Here is a 19,689-nt window from a genome sequence, read left to right as displayed (position 1 = left end):
TTTCTTGGGGCGGTCCTCATGTGAGCCAGTTTCTTTGTAGCGCTTGATGGTTTTTGCAACTGCACTTGGGGACACTTTCAAAGTTTTCCCAATTTTTCGCACTGACTGACCTTCATTTCTTAAAGTAATGATGGCCACTCGTTTTTCTTTACTTAGCTGCTTTTTTCTTGCCATAATACAAATTCTAACAGTCTATTCAGTAGGACTATCAGCTGTGTATCCACCAGACTTCTGTACAACACAACTGATGGTCCCAACCACATTTATAAGGCAAGAAATCCCACTTATTAATCCTTATTGAAGTGAAAAACATTTCCGGTGACTACCTCTTGAAGCTCATCAAGAGTGTGCAAAGCAGTCATCAAAGCAAAAGGTGGCTACTTTGAATAACCTAGAATATAAGACATATTTTCAGTTGTTTCACACTTTTTTGTTAAGTATATAATTCCACATGTGTTAATTCATAGTTTTGATGCTTTCAGTGTGAATGTACAATTTTCATAGTCATTAAAATACAGAAAAATCTTTAAATCAGAAGGTGTGTCCAAACTTTTGGTCTGTACTGTATATGTTCCATCTTGGTATATATGTCCCTTATCATGGGCCCCATCCTGGTATATATGTCCCTTATCCTGGGCCCCATCCTGGAATATGTGTCCCTTATCCTGGGCCCCATCCTGGTATATGTGTCCCTTATCCTGGGCCTCATCCTGGTATATGTGTCCCTTATTCTGGGCCCCATCCTGGTGTATATGGCCCCATCCTGGTATATTTGTCCCTTATCCTGGGCCCCATCCTGGTATATGTGTCCCTTATCCTGGGCCCCATCCTGGTATATATGGCCCCATCCTGGTATATATATCCTCCATCCTGGTATATTTGTCCCTTATCCTGGGCCCCTTCCTGCTATATATATCCCCCATCCTGGTATATGTCCCTTATTGTGGGCCCCATCCTGGTATATATGTCCCTTATCGTGGGCTCCATCCTGGTATATATGTCCCTTATCGTGCGCCCCATCCTGGTATATATGTCCCTTATCCTGGGCCCCATCCTGGTATATGTATCCCTTATCCTGGGCTCCATCCTGGTATATATATCCCTTATCCTGGGCCCCATCCTGGTATATATATCCTCCATCCTGGTATAAATGTCCCTTATCCTGCGCCCCCTCCTGGTATATATGTCACTTATCCTGATATATATCCCCCATCCTGGTATATGTCCTCCATTCTGCCGCTGTTCTTTAATGTACAGAAAAAAAAGAAACCATTATACTCTCCTTCCCTTCGCTCCCCCACCGCACGGCGTCCTCTTCTGAAGCCGGCAGCTCACTTCAGAATGCAAGCAATGAGAGCGCATGACGTCACTGCCACGTGCACACCGATGTCAGCTGCTGTCCTCTGATTGGCCAGCAGTGTGTATTGCCGCCCATGTAGCTGACGGGTCTCTACGCTCTACGCACCCTAAGGTCTTTAGCTGAATGTGTATATAGACAAATCCACTTAAATTACATCTCATTAATATAAAAAAGACCAACAAACAATATATACAACAAAACTATCCAAAAATTAATAAAAATAATAATAAACATAAATTACAAAACATCATCTACAAGTAAATTTATATACCTAAATAATCCCTAACCAAATATAAATACATAAATCTCCAAATATGAATTCCATTTAATTATTCCCACCTATACATATAATATATTTTAATACTTTCTCAAATATTCCAATTTATATTTTTCAATATTTTTATATTGTTTTATTAACTATGTTTAATATTTTATAATTTTTTAATTATTTTTAATGTTTTAAGATTTTTTTTTTTTTTAAATACTGGTCATTATATTTATATATATGACTAATTCCTTATAAACAACCTGCATCAAATAACTAAATCTACCTTTTCTTTCCTCTCCTCAATACTATAATTCACCAGAGTCGTTTCAAGTCACTATCTAATTAATGCCCTGTAGATGGATCAGTATATTGCCGCATTCCCACAGGTCCTAATTCACAGGGTAAGAATGGTTTACCATAATGTTCCTTTATTACTTTAGATCCCATTATCTAAACTGTCTATCCCGTTCAGAGAGGTATGATTTCACATCCAGCTACTAATATAGAAATCACCGCAAACACATGGGGATAAAAAAGTTTAATTCCAAGTAATTCTCATATTCCACAGGTCGTTATCCGAGATAGAATCATAGAATCATAGAATGGTAGAGTTGGAGGGGACCTCCTGGGTCATCTGGTCCAACCCCCTGCTCAAAGCAGGATTCACTAAATCATCTCAGACAGATGTCTGTCCAGCCTCTGTTTGAAGACGTCCATTGAAGGGGAACTCACCACCTCTCGTGGCAGCCTGTTCCACTCATTGATCACCCTAACTGTCAAAAAGTTTTTTCTAATATCTAATCTGTGTCTCCTCCCATTCAGTTTCATCCCATTGCTTCTAGTCTTTCCTTGTGCAAATGAGAATAAAGATGATCCTTCTACAATGTGACAGCCCTTGAGATATTTGTAGACAGCTATTAAGTCTCCTCTCAGTCTTCTTTTTTGCAAGCTAAACATTCCCAAATCCTGTAACCGTTCCTCATAGGACATGGTTTGCAGACCAGTCACCATTCTGGTCGCTCTTCTCTGAACTTGCTCCAGTTTGTCGATGTCTTTTTTAAAATGTGGTGCCCAAAACTGTACACAGTATTCCAGATGAGGTTTGACCAAAGAGGAGTAAAGTCCGATAATGACTTCACGTGACATAGACTGTGTGCTTCTGTTAATACATCCCAGAATTGTATTTGCCTTTTTTGCTGCTGCATCACACTGTTGACTCATGTTCAGTCTATGATCTATTAGTATACCTAAGTCTTTTTCACATGTACTGTTGCTTAGCTCTATTCCTCCCATTCTGTATATGCTTTTTTCATTTTTATTGCCCAGATGTAGTACTTTGCATTTTTCCCTGTTAAAAACCATTCTGTTGGTTACAGCCACTGCTCCAGTTTATTTAGGTCTTTTTGAATCCTCTCTCTCTCTTCTCTAGTGTTAGCTATCCCTCCTAGCTTTGTGTCATTAGCAAATTTAATCAGTTTACCCTCAATTCCTTCATCTAAATTATTGATAAAGATGTTCAACAATACAGGTCCCAGGACAGAGCCCTGTGGTACCCCGCTTGAGACATTCATCCAACTGGATGTGAAGCCATTTACGACCACTCTTTGGGTCCGATCACTAAGCCAGTTATGAATCCACCTAGCAGTTGCCTTGTCCATTCTATACTTGGTCATTTTTTCAATAAGGATGGTGTGAGATACTTTGTCAAATGCTTTGCTGAAGTCAAGATATACTATATCTACAGCATTTCCCTGATCCACCCAGTCAGTGATTCTGTCATAGAAGGAAATTAAGTTAGTCTGACATGACTTGTTAGTTACAAACCCATGCTGACTCTGGTTAATCACTTCATTCTTATCCAGGTACTTACATACATGTTGTTTAATAATTTGTTCAAAGATCTTTCCTGGTATAGAAGTCAGACTCACCGGCCTATAATTCCTTGGGTCCACCTTCTTCCCCTTTTTGAAGATAGGAACAACATTTGCTCTTCTCCAGTCTTCTGGGACTTCTCCTGTTCTCCAAGAATTTTCAAAGATTATGGAGAGTGGTTCTAAAATTTCTTCTACGATCTCCTTCAGTACTCTGGGGTGTAATTCATCTGGACCTGGAGACTTGAACTCATTTATGTTAGCTAAATATTCCCTCGCAATCTCTCTGTTTACAGATAACTTGGATTCTTCTATTCCTTTAATAGGACAGAGATAAGAGAGGCTCCTGCACTCGTCCTCTGTCATCTTCTATCCCCTTCCCTAAACCCTGTTTATCTCGTTCAAAGTGACAATATGATTTAATGTCCATCTGTTACTCCAGGAATTACCACAAATACATAGGGAAGCCGTCCATCTTGCATCTCCTCTCATCTCCGTTCTCCAAATTCTATTACAACAAAAAAATAGCAAGTACAATATATAACCTATTTGTTCTCATGCTGATTTTTCAAGAATTCATCGCATCTGTGATGTCTGAAAAGAAGATAGGATATTACTTATTATCCCAATCACATAATACCACTAACATCGTACTCTCGATTCAAGGCATTTGGATATAAAGTCCCCAAGGTGTAAATCCAAAAAGCTTCTCTACGTAAAAGGATTTTGTTAATACTACCTCCCCTTCTAGGTGTATCTATCTGTTCTAATACTTGATATTTCAATTGGGCTACTGAATGCCCTTTTTCCTTAAAGTGTAATGGAAGGGGAAGTGAAGTGTCTCCACACCTGATAGTGGATTTGTGTTTGTTAATCCATGTTCCCACTGACTGCATCGTTTCCCCAATGTATAAAAAGCCGCCCGGGCATTTTATTTGATAGACTACATTTGTAGATTTGCATGTAAAGAAATATTGGCATATTCTGTGACAGGCTTATCCGAGTGTGATGGAATTCAGTGTACCTCCTCTTATCTGTAATAAGAAATTGCCCAATGTGAAAGATAAACTGGTACGGGCTGATGTGGGGAGTGATGCAAAAATTCCCAGACAGACTTTTCTTTCAACAAAAAATAAAGGAACATATCCTTGTTTGAACTGTGCCCAATGTGGTAATGTAATTAAGGGGGAATACTTTAGCCGTCCTAGGACGAGTAAAAGATTTAGTATTAAGGGCTTCTTTACATGCAAATCTACAAATGTAGTCTATCAAATAAAATGCCCGGGCGGCTTTTCATACATTGGGGAAACGATGCAGTCAGTGGGAACACGGATTAACAAACACAAATCCACTATCAGGTGTGGAGACACTTCACTTCCCCTTCCATTACACTTTAAGGACAAAGGGAATTCAGTAGCCCAATTGAAATATCAAGTATTAGAACAGATAGATACACCTAGAAGGGGAGGTAGTATTAACACAATCCTTTTAGATAGAGAAGCCTTTTGTATTTACACCTTGGGGACTTTATATCCAAATGCCTTGAATCGAGAGTACGATGTTAGTGGTATTATGTGATTGGGATAATAAGTAATATCCTATCTTCTTTTCAGACATCACAGATGCGATGAATTCTTGAAAAATCAGCATGAGAACAAATAGGTTATATATTGTACTTGCTATTTTTTTGCTGTAATAGAATCCGGAGAACGGAGATGAGAGGAGATGCAAGATGGACGGCTTCCCTATGTATTTGTGGTAATTCCCGGAGTAACAGATGGACATTAAATCATATTGTCACTTTGAACGAGATAAACAGGGTTTAGGGAAGGGGATAGAAGATGACAGAGGACGAGTGCAGGAGCCTCTCTTATCTCGGATAGCGACCTGTGGAATGTGAGAATTACTTGGAATGAAGCTTTTTTATCCCCATGTGTTTGCGGTGATTTCTATATTAGTAGCTGGATGTGAAATCATACCTCTCTGAACGGGATAGACAGTTTAGATAATGGGATCTAAAGTAATAAAGGAACATTATGGTAAACCATTCTTACCCTGTGAATTAGGACCTGTGGGAATGCGGCAATATACTGATCCATCTACAGGGCATTAATTAGATAGTGACTTGAAACGACTCTGGTGAATTATAGTATTGAGGAGAGGAAAGAAAGGTAGATTTAGTTATTTGATGCAGGTTGTTTATAAGGAATTAGTTGTATATATAAATATAATGAACAGTATTTAAAAAACTAAAAAAATCTTAAAACATTCAAAATAATTAAAAAATTATAAAATATTAAACATGTTTAATAAAAACAATATAAAAATATTGAAAAATATAAATTGGAATATTTGAGAAAGTATTAAAATATATTATATGTATAGGTGGGAATAATTAAATGAATTCATATTTGGAGATTTATGTATTTATATTTGGCTAGGGATTATTTAGGTATATAAATTTACTTGTGAATAGAGATGAGCGTTGTTCTACTCGACCTGTTCGCCAATCTCAAATTCGAGCTGTTTTGGGCGGTGTTCGAGCCGGTCGGCGAACACGAACAATTTGAGAAAAATTCGGCTGTTCGAGGTTATGTTCGATAACTGTTCGTGCACCAAAATCATAACTGGATTTTTTCTCAGTAATGATGAAAATTAATGTTAATACGCAGTTTGAGTGTACAGCGGGGTGGGGGGAGGAGCAGGGGATGGATCTCTGCAGGAACAATGAAGATCTCCATTTTTTTTTCTTTTTCCCGCATTTACAGTGGGGAGGTGCAATCTGTCAGCCTATCAGCAGCGCACACACGGAGCGAAGTGCTTTTTTTCACACAAGCAAGGGCATGTGTCATTGGCAGTGTATGTCACATGTCCTTGCCCTATAAGACCAAGCCATTTTCCCCGTCGCCACCATTTTCTCACTGCTGCAGCTGCGTGTTAGACGGCACCGCTGTTGCTGTGTGCGCTATACCTTGTTAATTTCAAGCCAATTTTCGCACAAATATACAGATAGCTTGGGAGTAGGGAATAGTTGTGATTGCAGTCCTTTTAAGGACTAGGTTACAGCATTTCCTACGACTTTTATCAGGCAGGTCTGTGCTCTTAAATAGATAGGTTGTGGGAGTAAAGACTAATTGTAATTGGAGTCCTTTTCAGGACTAGGTTACATCAGTTCCTATCAGTTTTTGCCAGGCAGGTCTGTGCCAGTGCTGTGCAAGTTTTTTTCACAGCATTTGGCTGAATCTAGCAAAGCTAATCCTTTTTGGCCTATTGCAGAGTGTGTTAGTCAGTGGAGTAGCCTATCTGTGCTGCAAGATATACCACCTGTGTATAGAATACCAATTTTTTTACTGCACCTAGTGAAGTAAAATCTTTTGGGCATAGCATCATTCTATTAGTCCATCTATACTGACCTCCATCAGGTTGCAAATTAAAACTAATTTTTATCTGCATCTACAGTACCTCTGAAAAAATATTTGGGCTTCTAGCTGTGTGTGGGACTTGTTGTATTAGTCCATCTATACTGACCTCCATCAGGTTGCAAACTGAATATATTTTTTTCTGCATCTACCTCTGAAAAAATATTTGGGCTTCTAGCTGTGTGTGGGTCTTGTTCTATTAATCCATCTATACTGACCTCCATCAGGTTGCAAACTGAATATAATTTTTTTCTGCATCTAGCTCTGAAAAAATATTTGGCCTTCTAGCAGTGTGTCGGACTTTCTCTATTAGTCCATCTATACTGACCTCCATCAGGTTGCAAATTAAAAATAATTTGTATCTGCATCTACAATACCTCTGAAAAAATATTTGGGCTTCTAGCTGTGTGTGGGACTTGTTGTATTAGTCCATCTATACTGACCTCCATCAGGTTGCAAACTGAATATATTTTTTTCTGCATCTACCTCTGAAAAAATATTTGGGCTTCTAGCTGTGTGTGTGACTTGTTGTATTAGTCCATCTATACTGACCCCCATCAGGTTGCAAATTAAAAATAATTTGTATCTGCATCTACAGTACCTCTGAAAAAATATTTGGGCTTCTAGCTGTGTGTGGGACTTGTTGTATTAGTCCATCTATACTGACCTCCATCAGGTTGCAAACTGAATATATTTTTTTCTGCATTTACCTCTGAAAAAATATTGGGCTTCTAGCTGTGTGTGGGTCTTGTTCTATTAATCCATCTATACTGACCTCCATCAGGTTGCAAACTGAATATAATTTTTTTCTGCATCTAGCTCTGAAAAAATATTTGGCCTTCTAGCAGTGTGTCGGACTTTCTCTATTAGTCCATCTATACTGACCTCCATCAGGTTGCAAATTAAAAATAATTTGTATCTGCATCTACAGTACCTCTGAAAAAATATTTGGGCTTCTAGCTGTGTGTGGGACTTGTTGTATTAGTCCATCTATACTGACCTCCATCAGGTTGCAAACTGAATATATTTTTTTCTGCATCTACCTCTGAAAAAATATTTGGGCTTCTAGCTGTGTGTGTGACTTGTTGTATTAGTCCATCTATACTGACCCCCATCAGGTTGCAAATTAAAAATAATTTGTATCTGCATCTACAGTACCTCTGAAAAAATATTTGGGCTTCTAGCTGTGTGTGGGACTTGTTGTATTAGTCCATCTATACTGACCTCCATCAGGTTGCAAACTGAATATATTTTTTTCTGCATCTACCTCTGAAAAAATATTGGGCTTCTAGCTGTGTGTGGGTCTTGTTCTATTAATCCATCTATACTGACCTCCATCAGGTTGCAAACTGAATATAATTTTTTTCTGCATCTAGCTCTGAAAAAATATTTGGCCTTCTAGCAGTGTGTCGGACTTTCTCTATTAGTCCATCTATACTGACCTCCATCAGGTTGCAAATTAAAAATAATTTGTATCTGCATCTACAGTACCTCTGAAAAAATATTTGGGCTTCTAGCTGTGTGTGGGACTTGTTGTATTAGTCCATCTATACTGACCTCCATCAGGTTGCAAACTGAATATATTTTTTTCTGCATCTACCTCTGAAAAAATATTTGGGCTTCTAGCTGTGTGTGGGACTTGTTGTATTAGTCCATCTATACTGACCTCCATCGGGTTGCAAATTAAAAATAATTTGTATCTGCATCTACAGTACCTCTGAAAAAATATTTGGGCTTCTAGCTGTGTGTGGGACTTGTTGTATTAGTCCATCTATACTGACCTCCATCAGGTTGCAAACTGAATATATTTTTTTCTGCATCTACCTCTGAAAAAATATTTGGGCTTCTAGCTGTGTGTGGGACTTGTTGTATTAGTCCATCTATACTGACCTCCATCAGGTTGCAAATTAAAAATAATTTTTATCTGCATCTACAGTACCTCTGAAAAAATATTTGGGCTTCTAGCTGTGTGTGGGACTTGTTGTATTAGTCCATCTATACTGACCTCCATCAGGTTGCAAACTGAATATATTTTTTTCTGCATCTACCTCTGAAAAATTATTGGGCTTCTAGCTGTGTGTGGGTCTTGTTCTATTAATCCATCTATACAGACCTCCATCAGGTTGCAAACTGAATATAATTTTTTTCTGCATCTACCTCTGAAAAAATATTTGGCCTTGTAGCAGTGTGTCGGACTTTCTCTATTAGTCCATCTATACTGACCTCCATCAGGTTGCAAATTAAAAATAATTTTTTTCTGCATCTAACCCAGCCAATAGTTTTGGCCTAATACCACAGTTTGGCCACTCAGCTCTGCTCGGTTACCATCCATTGTTTTTTTGTGCAAACAACTCCATAGTTGTGAATTAGTTAACCACCAAAATGAGTGGAAAAAGGCCTGCTGCTGGTGGAAAGGGGAATAGGCGTGTTGGGAAGGGGAAAAAAGGTTGTGTCCGTGGGGTAGGTGTTAAAGCAACAGTAACATCTGCAGAAGAAAGACCATCTTCCAGCCAAACTAAAATGTCTACTTCTTTTAGCGGACAATGTGATAAGATCCCTTTCTTACGGCCACGCCAATCGCTACAAATTCCAGATGAGGCACAAAAACAGCAGGTGCTTCAACGGATATCAAGTGCTCCTTTAAGTGGGCTCTCCTCCACATCAACTTCAACATCACAAATACTCCAGTCCTCAAAGGTGTCACCCAAATTGTACTTGCTTCCTCACAGCTCCCAAATCTCCAGCTGCCCGTCTGAGTATGAGGTAGAACAGATGGTTGAGTCTGCAGAGTTGTTTACTCATACTATAGCCTGGGAATCAGAGGTCGACTCCAGCGCTTCTGTGAATCCAGACGAGGAAATGATCTGCACTGATGCCCAGAATCTTTATGAGTCGGATCCAGGACCAGACGCAGAAGGTTCTGACCATAATGTAGACCCTCATTCCCAAACTGTAACTCCTGTTGGTGGAGACAATGAGGAAGACGATGATAAGACTCAAATACCTGATTGGAGCGACAACTTTAGTTTTTTGTCAGGGCAGGAACAGGTTGGCTCTGAGGACGACGGGTGTGATAACACACAGGGTGATGATGATGAGGTTGGAGATCCCACTTACTGTCAACCCACAGTCAGCCAAGAGATGAGGTTTGCAGAGGAGGTGGAGGAAGATGCTAGTGACGACGAGGTCAGGTTGCGCCTTCCTGGACAGAGACGTAGTACTGGAAGCACGTCAACAACTGCATCCTCAAACACAACTCTGCCTCTCACCACAAGTCGTGGTGGCTCTTCAGGTCGCATGGGTGCTAAGCCTTGCATAGCCTGGGCATTTTTTCAGATCGATAAAGATGACCCAACTCGTGTTATCTGTAACATTTGTCAGCAAAAGCTAAGTAGAGGCCAAAAAATACATAGTTTGAGTACTTCATGCATGAACCGGCACATGGACATGAAGCATAAGTTGCAGTGGGAAGCTCAGTGTGCTACAATGCGGCCTAGCCGGCCGGGCCAACCACCGTCTGCCATATCTTGTGCATCCGCGGCCTCTTCATCCTCTGTGACTGGGGGGACAGCAGTCACACCTGTTTTGGGACGCAGACCTGCCACCTCTTTACCCGCAACAGCCAGCGTGATTGGCAGGTCATCATTTTCTTTTGAGGTGGTAACAGCAGCTGGTGTTGAGCGCTGTCCGACATCGATAGCACCACCTTTGGATCAAGGCAACCTAACATGTCCGCCTGCATCTTCCTCACAGACCGGCAGTTTGCCGGGGACACCCTTATCAACCCCGTCTAAGCACAATAGCCAGCCCTCGGTCCCTCAGATGTGGACAAGTAAAAGACCATTTCCTCCTAGCCATGAGAAAGCTAAGAGGTTGAATTTCACCATCTGCAAGCTCTTGGCTACAGAAATGCTGCCTTTCCGCCTGGTGGACACAGAGGATTTTCGAGACCTTATGTCCGTCGCAGTGCCCCAGTACCAGATGCCCAGTCGGCACTACTTCTCAAAGAAAGGTGTGCCTGCGCTCCACCAGCATGTCGCACACAACATCACCGCTTCTTTGAGAAACTCTGTGTGTGACAGGGTGCATTTCACCACAGACACTTGGACGAGTAGGCATGGACAGGGGCGTTACATGTCGCTGACTGGGCTCTGGGTAACTATGGTGGCAGCAGGACAAGGGGCTGCTGTCCAAGTCTTGCCGTCCCCACGAGTTGTGCGTCAATCCTCTTTATGTCAAAGTTCCTCCACTGCTTCTGCCTCCTCAACCTCCTCTCGGTCTTCCACCTGCACCCAAAGCCTGTCTGGTCATGCCACAAGCTTTCTAACTGCGCAGAAGGGATCCTGCACACCTCCTTACTATGCTGGCAGTAGGGCTCAACGTCATCAGGCGGTTTTTACATTGAAATGTCTGGGAAATGTGAGTCACACAGCTGAGGAGTTGTGGTCAGCTCTGGAGAACCAATTTCATGAATGGTTGTCTCCACTGGACCTGAAACCAGGGAAGGCCGTGTGCGACAATGCTGCAAACCTGGGTGCGGCCCTTCGCCGGGGCAATGTCACACACGTGCCTTGTATGGCTCACATGTTGAACCTGGTTGTCCAGCAATTTTTAGCCCACTATCCCAGACTAGATGGCCTTCTGCAGAGGGCACGGTCGCTGTGTGCTCACTTCCACCGTTCGCATCCCGCAGCTCAGCGACTTACATCTCTACAGAAGTCGTTGGGCCTGCCACTTCACCGGCTAAAATGCGATGTGCCTACCCGGTGGAATTCAACTCTGCACATGTTGCAGCGACTGTGGCAGCACCGACAAGCCCTGGTGCAATACGTTCTGACGTATAGCCTGGGCCAACGAGATCCGGAGGTGGGGCAAATCACGCTGGAGGAGTGGTCTCAGATCAGGGACCTATGCACCCTTCTGCACAGTTTTGAAATGGCGACGAAGATGTTTAGTGCTGACGATGCCATTATCAGCATGACTATTCCGGTGATTTACATGCTGGAGCACATGTTAAACAGAATTCGGAGTCAGGTGGTGGCACAAGAGGAGGTGGAGGAAGTAGAGGAGGAGGAGTTGTATGCGGAAGGGCTAACATCTGCAAGGTCCAGACGGTCGGCAGCACCAAGGCGGCAGGCATGTGAGGGTGGGGGAGATGGTTTTACCAGGGCGCATGGTAGCAGCCAAACTAGTGAGGAAGGTGCAGGAGCCCAGGAAGAAGTGGAGGACGAACTGATGGAAGACTCATCAGATGAGGGAGACCTTGATCACATTTCTGTTGTGCGAGGTTGGGGGGAGAGGACAGAGGAAGGAAGCATGATTGTTACCTCGCCACCAACACAACAGGGACTTTGTGCTCCTGGATGCTCAACACACATGAGTGCCTTCTTGCTGCACTACCTGCAACATGACCCTCGAATTGTGAGAATTAGAAATAATCCTGACTACTGGGTTGCCACACTGTTAGATCCCCGGTACAAAAGTAAATTTGCAGAAATTATTCCTGCCATAGAAATGGATGCACGCATGCAGGAGTATCAGCAGAGACTGTTGCAGAATCTTACATGTGCTTTTCCACAAAATACCAGTGGTGCACGTAGTGAATCTCACAGTTCCAACTTGCCAACCGTGGGACCGTCAAGTGTTCAGCACTCAAACCGTAACAGAACCACAGTATTTGGTGGTAACATCAATTTTGCGGAATCATTTCACCACTTTTTTAGCCCATCCTTTGCAAGGCCACAGGAGACAAGAAGTCTGACACATAGTCAACGCCTAGAGACGATGGTACAGGAGTATCTCCAAGTAAACATTGAAGCCACGACTGTGTCACTGGACCCTTGCTCTTTTTGGGCTTCCAATCTGGATAAATGGCCGGAGCTAGCCACTTACGCCTTGGAGATCTTGTCATGCCCCGCAGCCAGCGTTCTGTCTGAACGTGTGTTCAGCGCTGCTGGTGGTGTGCTGACAGATAAGCGCACTCTTATAATGATAATGTAGACAGACTCACGTTCATAAAGATGAACAAATCATGGATCCGAAACGACTTTTCTACCCCTGTGTCATCCTGGGGAGAGTAAAAGCTTGATGATTGTTTAAAATCACCCTACCAACCGTTTTAAGCTTTCAAATTACTAATCATGTTTATCTGTATCTTGACTGGAAAATAATTTGGGCTTTGTAGCAGTGTGCAGCACTGATCCTATTAGGCCATCTATAATAAGCTCCACCAGATTTAAAATTAAAAATAATTTTTAGCTGCATCTAGCCCGGAAAATAATTTTGGGGCTCCGAGATGCGCAAGACACATAAGTGCCTTCTTGCTGCACTACCTGCAGCATGACCCTCATATTGTCAGAATTCGAAGTAATCATGACTACTGGGTTGCCACACTCTTAGTCCCCCAAACTTTTCGATCAACCTTTTCATTTTAATAAAGACCAAAAAAATGGTCATTTTTGAAATTATAAGCATTAGCAGGTTGTTAGAAACTGAAATCAAACAGTTTTCAACTCAAAACTTTATTCTAGGTGATGTTACATTTTCACTTAGGACCCCTTGTTCGAAAGGAGCTTCTGAACTCTCTCGTCCATTGAATTTGTCAGGTTTTGGATGGTTTCTGCTTCAATTGTTTTGCATGAGGACAGAATACCCTCCCAGAGCTGTTGCTTAGATGTGAACTGCCTCCCGCCATCATAGACACTCCTTTTAATGATGCTCCAAAGGTTCTGAATGGGGTAGAGGTCAGGGGAGCATGGGGGTCACACCATAAGTTTGTCCCCTTTTATGCCCATATCAGCCAGAGATGCAGATGTTTTATGTGCAGCATGAGATGGTGCATTATCATGCAGAAAAATGATCTTGCTGTGAAATACACGGTTCTTCTTCTTGAACCATGGCAGGAAGTGCTGTTTGAGAAAATCCACATACATTATGGAGTTCATCTTTAGCGCCTTCAGGGATCCTAAAGGGGCCGACAATCTCTCTCCCCATGATTCCAGCCCAAAACATTACTCCACCTCCTCCTTGTTGGTGCTGTAGCCGTGTTTGCGTGGGGTGTCCATCAACCAGCCATCCTCCACTCCATCCATCTGGACCATCGAGCGCTGCACGGCACTCATCCGTGAACAAAACAGTTTTGAAATCAGTCTTCATGTAATGTTTGGCCCACTGGAGCCGTTTCTGCTTGTGTGAAGTGGATAGAGGAGGTCGACAGGATGGCGTATGCACAGCTGCAAACCTCTGAAGGACCCTGCATCTTGTTGTTCGGGGGACGTTGGAGGCACAAGCAGCTTCAAAAACTTGTCTGCTGCTATGACAAGGCTTTTTTGCCGCTGCTCTTTCAACCTGACGTAATTGCCTGTAGGAAAGAGTCCTTAATTTGCCCTTATCAGCACGCACACGTGTGTACTGTGAATCAGCTACATACTTCTTGATTGCCAAGACACTTCATCCTGATCATCGCACAATGTTGATTGTAGTCATGCCTTGACCTAAACACTCCACAATTTGTTGCTTCTCAGCAGCCGACACATCCTTTTTCTTTCCCATTTTGGCAGAAAATGTAGGCTGCTGAATAATGTGAGAGAGCCTTCTTAAGTAGTCTTGCCTTTCATTGGACACACCTGCCAAACTAATTAGCACTGGTGTCTGCAATTGCTTACAGTGATATAAAGAGCCCTGACACACATCACCATCAATGAGTTTAACTGACAAACAAACAAATTCTTCCCTTATCACTCCTAAACACTTTTTGCATAATAATTTGGAACACAGTGTACATGTGCTTTTCCACAAAACACCAGTGGTTCACGTAGTGAATCTTACAGTTCTAACTTGCCAACCGTGGTCTGTATGGAGTTGTTCAATAAAGGGCCCAAAATTAAGATAACATAGATGGGAGAGGTCTCTATGAATAGGAATTCCTAAGTATTTGATACCCTGTGAGGGCCAGGCAAAGGGAAAGTTGGACTGGATGGAATCCTATATGGATTTGGGGAGGGAGACATCGAGGGCCTCAGACTTCGCTGCATTGATTTTAAAATTTGACCATGTAACAAAGTGATCTATTTCAGCCATAACAGCATGGATGGATATATGTGATTGAGTGATATATACTAGGACATCATCAGCAAATAGAGAGCACTTGTACTCGGTGCCTCCCACCTCAATCCACCTAATATTGGGGTTATGGCGAATTGATGAGAGCAGGTGCTCCGTCACTAGGATGTATAAGAGAGGGGACAGAGAACATCCCTGCCTTGTCCCATTGGTGATTGTGAAAGGTGATGAAAATGTTCTGACGCGCCCCCTGGGCCTTGGGACACCCGGAGCCGGACCCTTTTTGGTGGATGCTGGTGGTTGTAGTCTCCGTGGCGGCAACCCGGTTCCGTGGCTCAGGGCGGTCAAACCAGTGGCGGAACTATTTATGTGGTTTTGATGTTTAAATGTCCGACTACGCCACCCGTGGATTGCGGTCAGAGTGAACCGCCGCTCCAGGGCAGACCGCTGAGGCTGGTGTTGTGGGTGCAGCAGAGCGTAGCATAACTCCCCACGGGAGGAGTATAGCCTCAGGGCAGTGTATGCGGAGGATGGGGGTGATGGTGCAGGGCAGCAGCAGTAATGACACGGAGTCAGTGATGCAGTCCAGGGCCTTTACTCACAGTTCTTATTATCCAGACCACGTCTGCAGGTAACGGCTGCCCACGTCGTACTGTGCTCACCAGGTGAGGGGCTCAGACAACTCCCAGATAACTTTGGAGCGCTTCACAGGACCCCCTTTGTGTGTCCTTTGTCTGGCCTTTCTTACCAACCCTTCTGTCCGGCTGCCTCGGGCCTCCTCTTGGTAAACTTGGCGCCAGTTTCCCTGACCCTATGTGGTGCCTTCCTAGCGGGTGTAGCGAGGGGCTGCGCCACATAAAATGTCACAGCCTCCTGTTTCTAGCTGAGGGTCGTTTCCTGCCTCCACTAGTTTCGGGGACCGGTCTCCCCCTTTGGCCTGACCCCTCCACGCAGGTGGATTCTGGCGTGCGGTGGCGACTCGCCCGTCCGCACCCCTGAGATCCCTTCGTTCCTCGTTCCTGGAGCCTTCTCCGCTCCTCTTCCTTCCTTCTCCCTCTTCCAGGCCTGGGCCTCTGTTACTAGGTCCGCCTCCGGAGCAGAGCTCATGCAGAGCCCCTGCTCTCTGCCACTTCTGCTCAGACTTCTCTGCACTGAACTAAGATGGTGCCCACCTTTTATACTCCCTTCTCAATGCACCCAGGAACTGCTTCCTCCCTGCTCCTGCACTACAGGGTTCCCCTTCCTCAGTGTTCCCTCCCCCCACTCCAGCCAGGGACAGGGACTGTCGTGCCCATCTCAGGGGCATATTGGTCGCCCTGCCCCACGGCAATGTGGTGTAATGCATGCAGGTGTCGGGTCCTGATCCACACTACATCCTTACCTGAGAGTGAGATATCACACCTCTGGGTGAGGTGCAATACCTCTGTAGCAACCGAGCCCTCAGGGTGCTACAGTTCCATTTATCTTCAGCCTAGGTGACGTATTGCGATACAGGGCCGTGATTTTGGCTATAAAAGGGTCCCCTAGACCCCTACCCCAAGCTTTTTAAGAGAATCATATATGGCGTGCCAGGAGACTCTATGGAATGCTTTCTCAGCATCCAACGAGAGTATCTAATTACAAATTTTTAACTGCATCTAGCCCAGGAAATACTTTGTGCCTAGTAGCAGGGTCTGCTAGTCAGCGGATTATCCCGGCTGTTAAGCAAGCTACACCACCTGTAGTTTGGACACTTCATTTTTTCAAAGGAAATGCTTCGGGACCACGGGATACTCAGTGAAGAGCATCAGGAGGCACCCCAAGGCATAGGGGCTGGGACTGGCAGTAGGATGCCTTGCGGTGGACAGCCGAGCTCGATCCTTATAAAAGCTTTTTAACTGCAGCAGCTTTAGTGGACGCTACTGGAGCTGGAATTCCCGCAGGTGCTGGCATGAGACTTGCCCTCCAATAGATCCTTGTAAATGGATTTAAAGTGTATTCATTCAAATTAGAGAGACAATTTAAATTAAAAAGCTTAGAGCTGCCTCCACCACAGGGGGGCTCGCTCGACCCACCAGCGGACAGGCACCAGTATTGGGAGAGGGGGGCTGGCCATCAGGGTTCACCGCGGCTCTGGCACAAACCCGGCGACACGGAGGTGGCACGGGCAGGAGCGGACTGGCCGTGTCGGCTTCTCACTTTTTGGATTTTAGAAGGGCATGACATGCCTATATCTGTGTCTCCCCCTCCTTTTACTCCTCCACCTCTTTTATTTTCGCATGAATATATGTACTTGTCACTTTTCCATGTGTTAGTTATGTCTTCTGAGCAGTTTGTCAGCTTTTGGACACCTTTGAAGGTGTTTTCTATGTGTTTCTATGTGTTTTTGTTTGCCTGCCATTGGTTTTAACGGTGTTCGAAGGTGTTCGACGAACAGTTCGACGAACAGTTCGGCGAACACACGAGTGTTCGACGAACCGAACCGAACTCGAACACTACGGGGGTGGCTCAACACTACTTGTGAATGATGTTTTGTAATTTATGTTTATTATTATTTTTATTAATTTTTGTATAGTTTTGTTGTATATATTGTTTGTTGGTCTTCTTTTTTATGTTAATGAGAATTGTGTAATTTCCGTGGATTTGTCTAAATATATTTTGACTGAATGCATTTAACCACAATTGAAAAAAGCCTTGGACAGGCTGAAACGTCTTGTGAGTTGTGGAATAAACAAATTAACCATCAACACGTGAGTGCCGGGATTTGCTTTTCCTAGAAACATTGTTTTCCACGTGAACCACCCCAGCTATACCGAGTGATGACTATATTCTCTTGACACTTTTAGCTGAATGTGGTCTGAGGGAGTAAATCCACCTGAAATATTTGCTGGCGTCGGAGGGCCGATCAGTTGCAGGGCCCAGTCGTTGTAGCGACCTCTACAACAATGGTAGTTAAGCCGCTGCTTACTAACCACCCCCCCAAAAACCCTCAACCCAATGTAATACAATTACACATATAAATAGGGGTCATAGCACAAAACATTTACATTTAAAATCCACATTAAGTCCCAGTAGCTAAAGTGGTTATAGAGTGTAAATCCCGTACCCGTCTCATCGTTTTTATTTATAAAGTCTTCACCTTTCTAATTATGTCCCAACACTTTGATAATAATGAATTATATAGAGAATGTTAGTGTTGGGAGGAGGACCCTAAAGAGCATTGTCTTGGTGGTTACAGGCAATCTTACATGAGATGACAGCTCATAGATGATTGTCAGAAATAACAATAGTGGTTTTGCCTTGAGAAACTTTATGCAACCTGCTGTCAGTCTCCTCAGCAGCTCATCCAGCACAGTCTCTGTGTCACTCCTATAAGGCTGTGTGCTCACTGTGCGTTTTTCAAGCGTTTTTGCCCCGGAATTTCAGCAACGAAAACGCTTAAAAAACGCTTGGTAATACGTGCACCATGGCCCCCAATGATAATCTGTATGTGCTGTGCACATGCTGCGTAAATTTCCGCTGCTGATTATCATTGCCGAAAAATACGCAGCATGTCCATTAATTTTGCGGACACGCAGTGTAATTGCCGCCATTGACTTGCATTGAACCGCATATTATCCGTGTGAGCACATTTGTACACACGGATAATATGCGTTTCTATGTGCGGATGGTACCCGGGTCTGGAGAAGAGGAGACTCCCCTCCAGACCCGGGTACCATAGAACCTGTTAAAAAAAAGAATTTAAAATAAATAAATATTATACTTACCTTCCAATGGCCCCCGGTCTCCTCAGCGATGCGTCCGGTCTGTTGTAAGGGGCGCGGTGGTGTGAAAGGACCTGGGGGCATTCTCTTGAAGCTCATCAAGAGAATGCCAAGAGTGTGCAATGCAGTCATCAAAGCAAAAGGTGGCTACTTTGAAGAACCTAGAATATAAGACATATTTTCAGATGTTTCACACTTTTTTGTTAAGTATATAATTCCACGTGTGTTAATTCATAGTTTTGATGCCTTCAGTGTGAATGTACAATTTTCATAGTCATGAAAATACAGAAAAATCTTTAAATGAGAAGGTGTGTCCAAACTTTTGGTCTGTACTGTATATATATATCACACATACAAATCTATGTATATACAGTGCTCAGCATAATTGAGCACATCCCAAGAGATTTGTTTAAAGAGTACCTGTCAGCTGCCACATGCTGCCTGATTCATGGTCAACATCTATCAGGCACTGGCAGCATGTTTTTAGCTAGGTATGTTTGACTCTAAGACGTTGCAGCGATTCAGAGAAAAACATACTTTAAAAACCATCGGAGACTGAGCCACACTGGAGGCTAGTTCAACAGACGTTACCCCGGCAGCTTCTCCCTACCCGATGCCAGTGATTGACAGGTCTCTCCCTATGAGGCTGCGTGCCCACTATGCATTTTTCAAGCGTTTTTGCCTCGGAATTTCCGCAGCGAAAATGCTTAAAAAACGCTTGGTAATATGTGCCCCATGGTCCCCAATGATAATCCGCATGTGCTGAGCACATGCTGCGGAAATTTCCGCTGTGGATTATCATTGCGGAAAAATACGCAGCATGTCCATTAATTTTGCTGACACGCAGCGTAATTGCCACCATTGACTTGCATTGAAACACATAATATCCATACCAGTACATTTGTACACACGGATATTATGCGTTTCTATGTGCTTATGGTACCCGGGTTTGGAGAAGAGGAGACTC

Source organism: Phyllobates terribilis, unplaced genomic scaffold (genome assembly GCF_046119375.1).
Source record: "Phyllobates terribilis strain yellow unplaced genomic scaffold, ASM4611937v1 Scaffold_4__5_contigs__length_816908805, whole genome shotgun sequence".
Lineage (NCBI taxonomy): Eukaryota > Metazoa > Chordata > Amphibia > Anura > Dendrobatidae > Phyllobates > Phyllobates terribilis.
The sequence above is the reverse complement of the archived record's forward strand: the minus strand, read 5'-3'. Positions refer to the sequence as shown.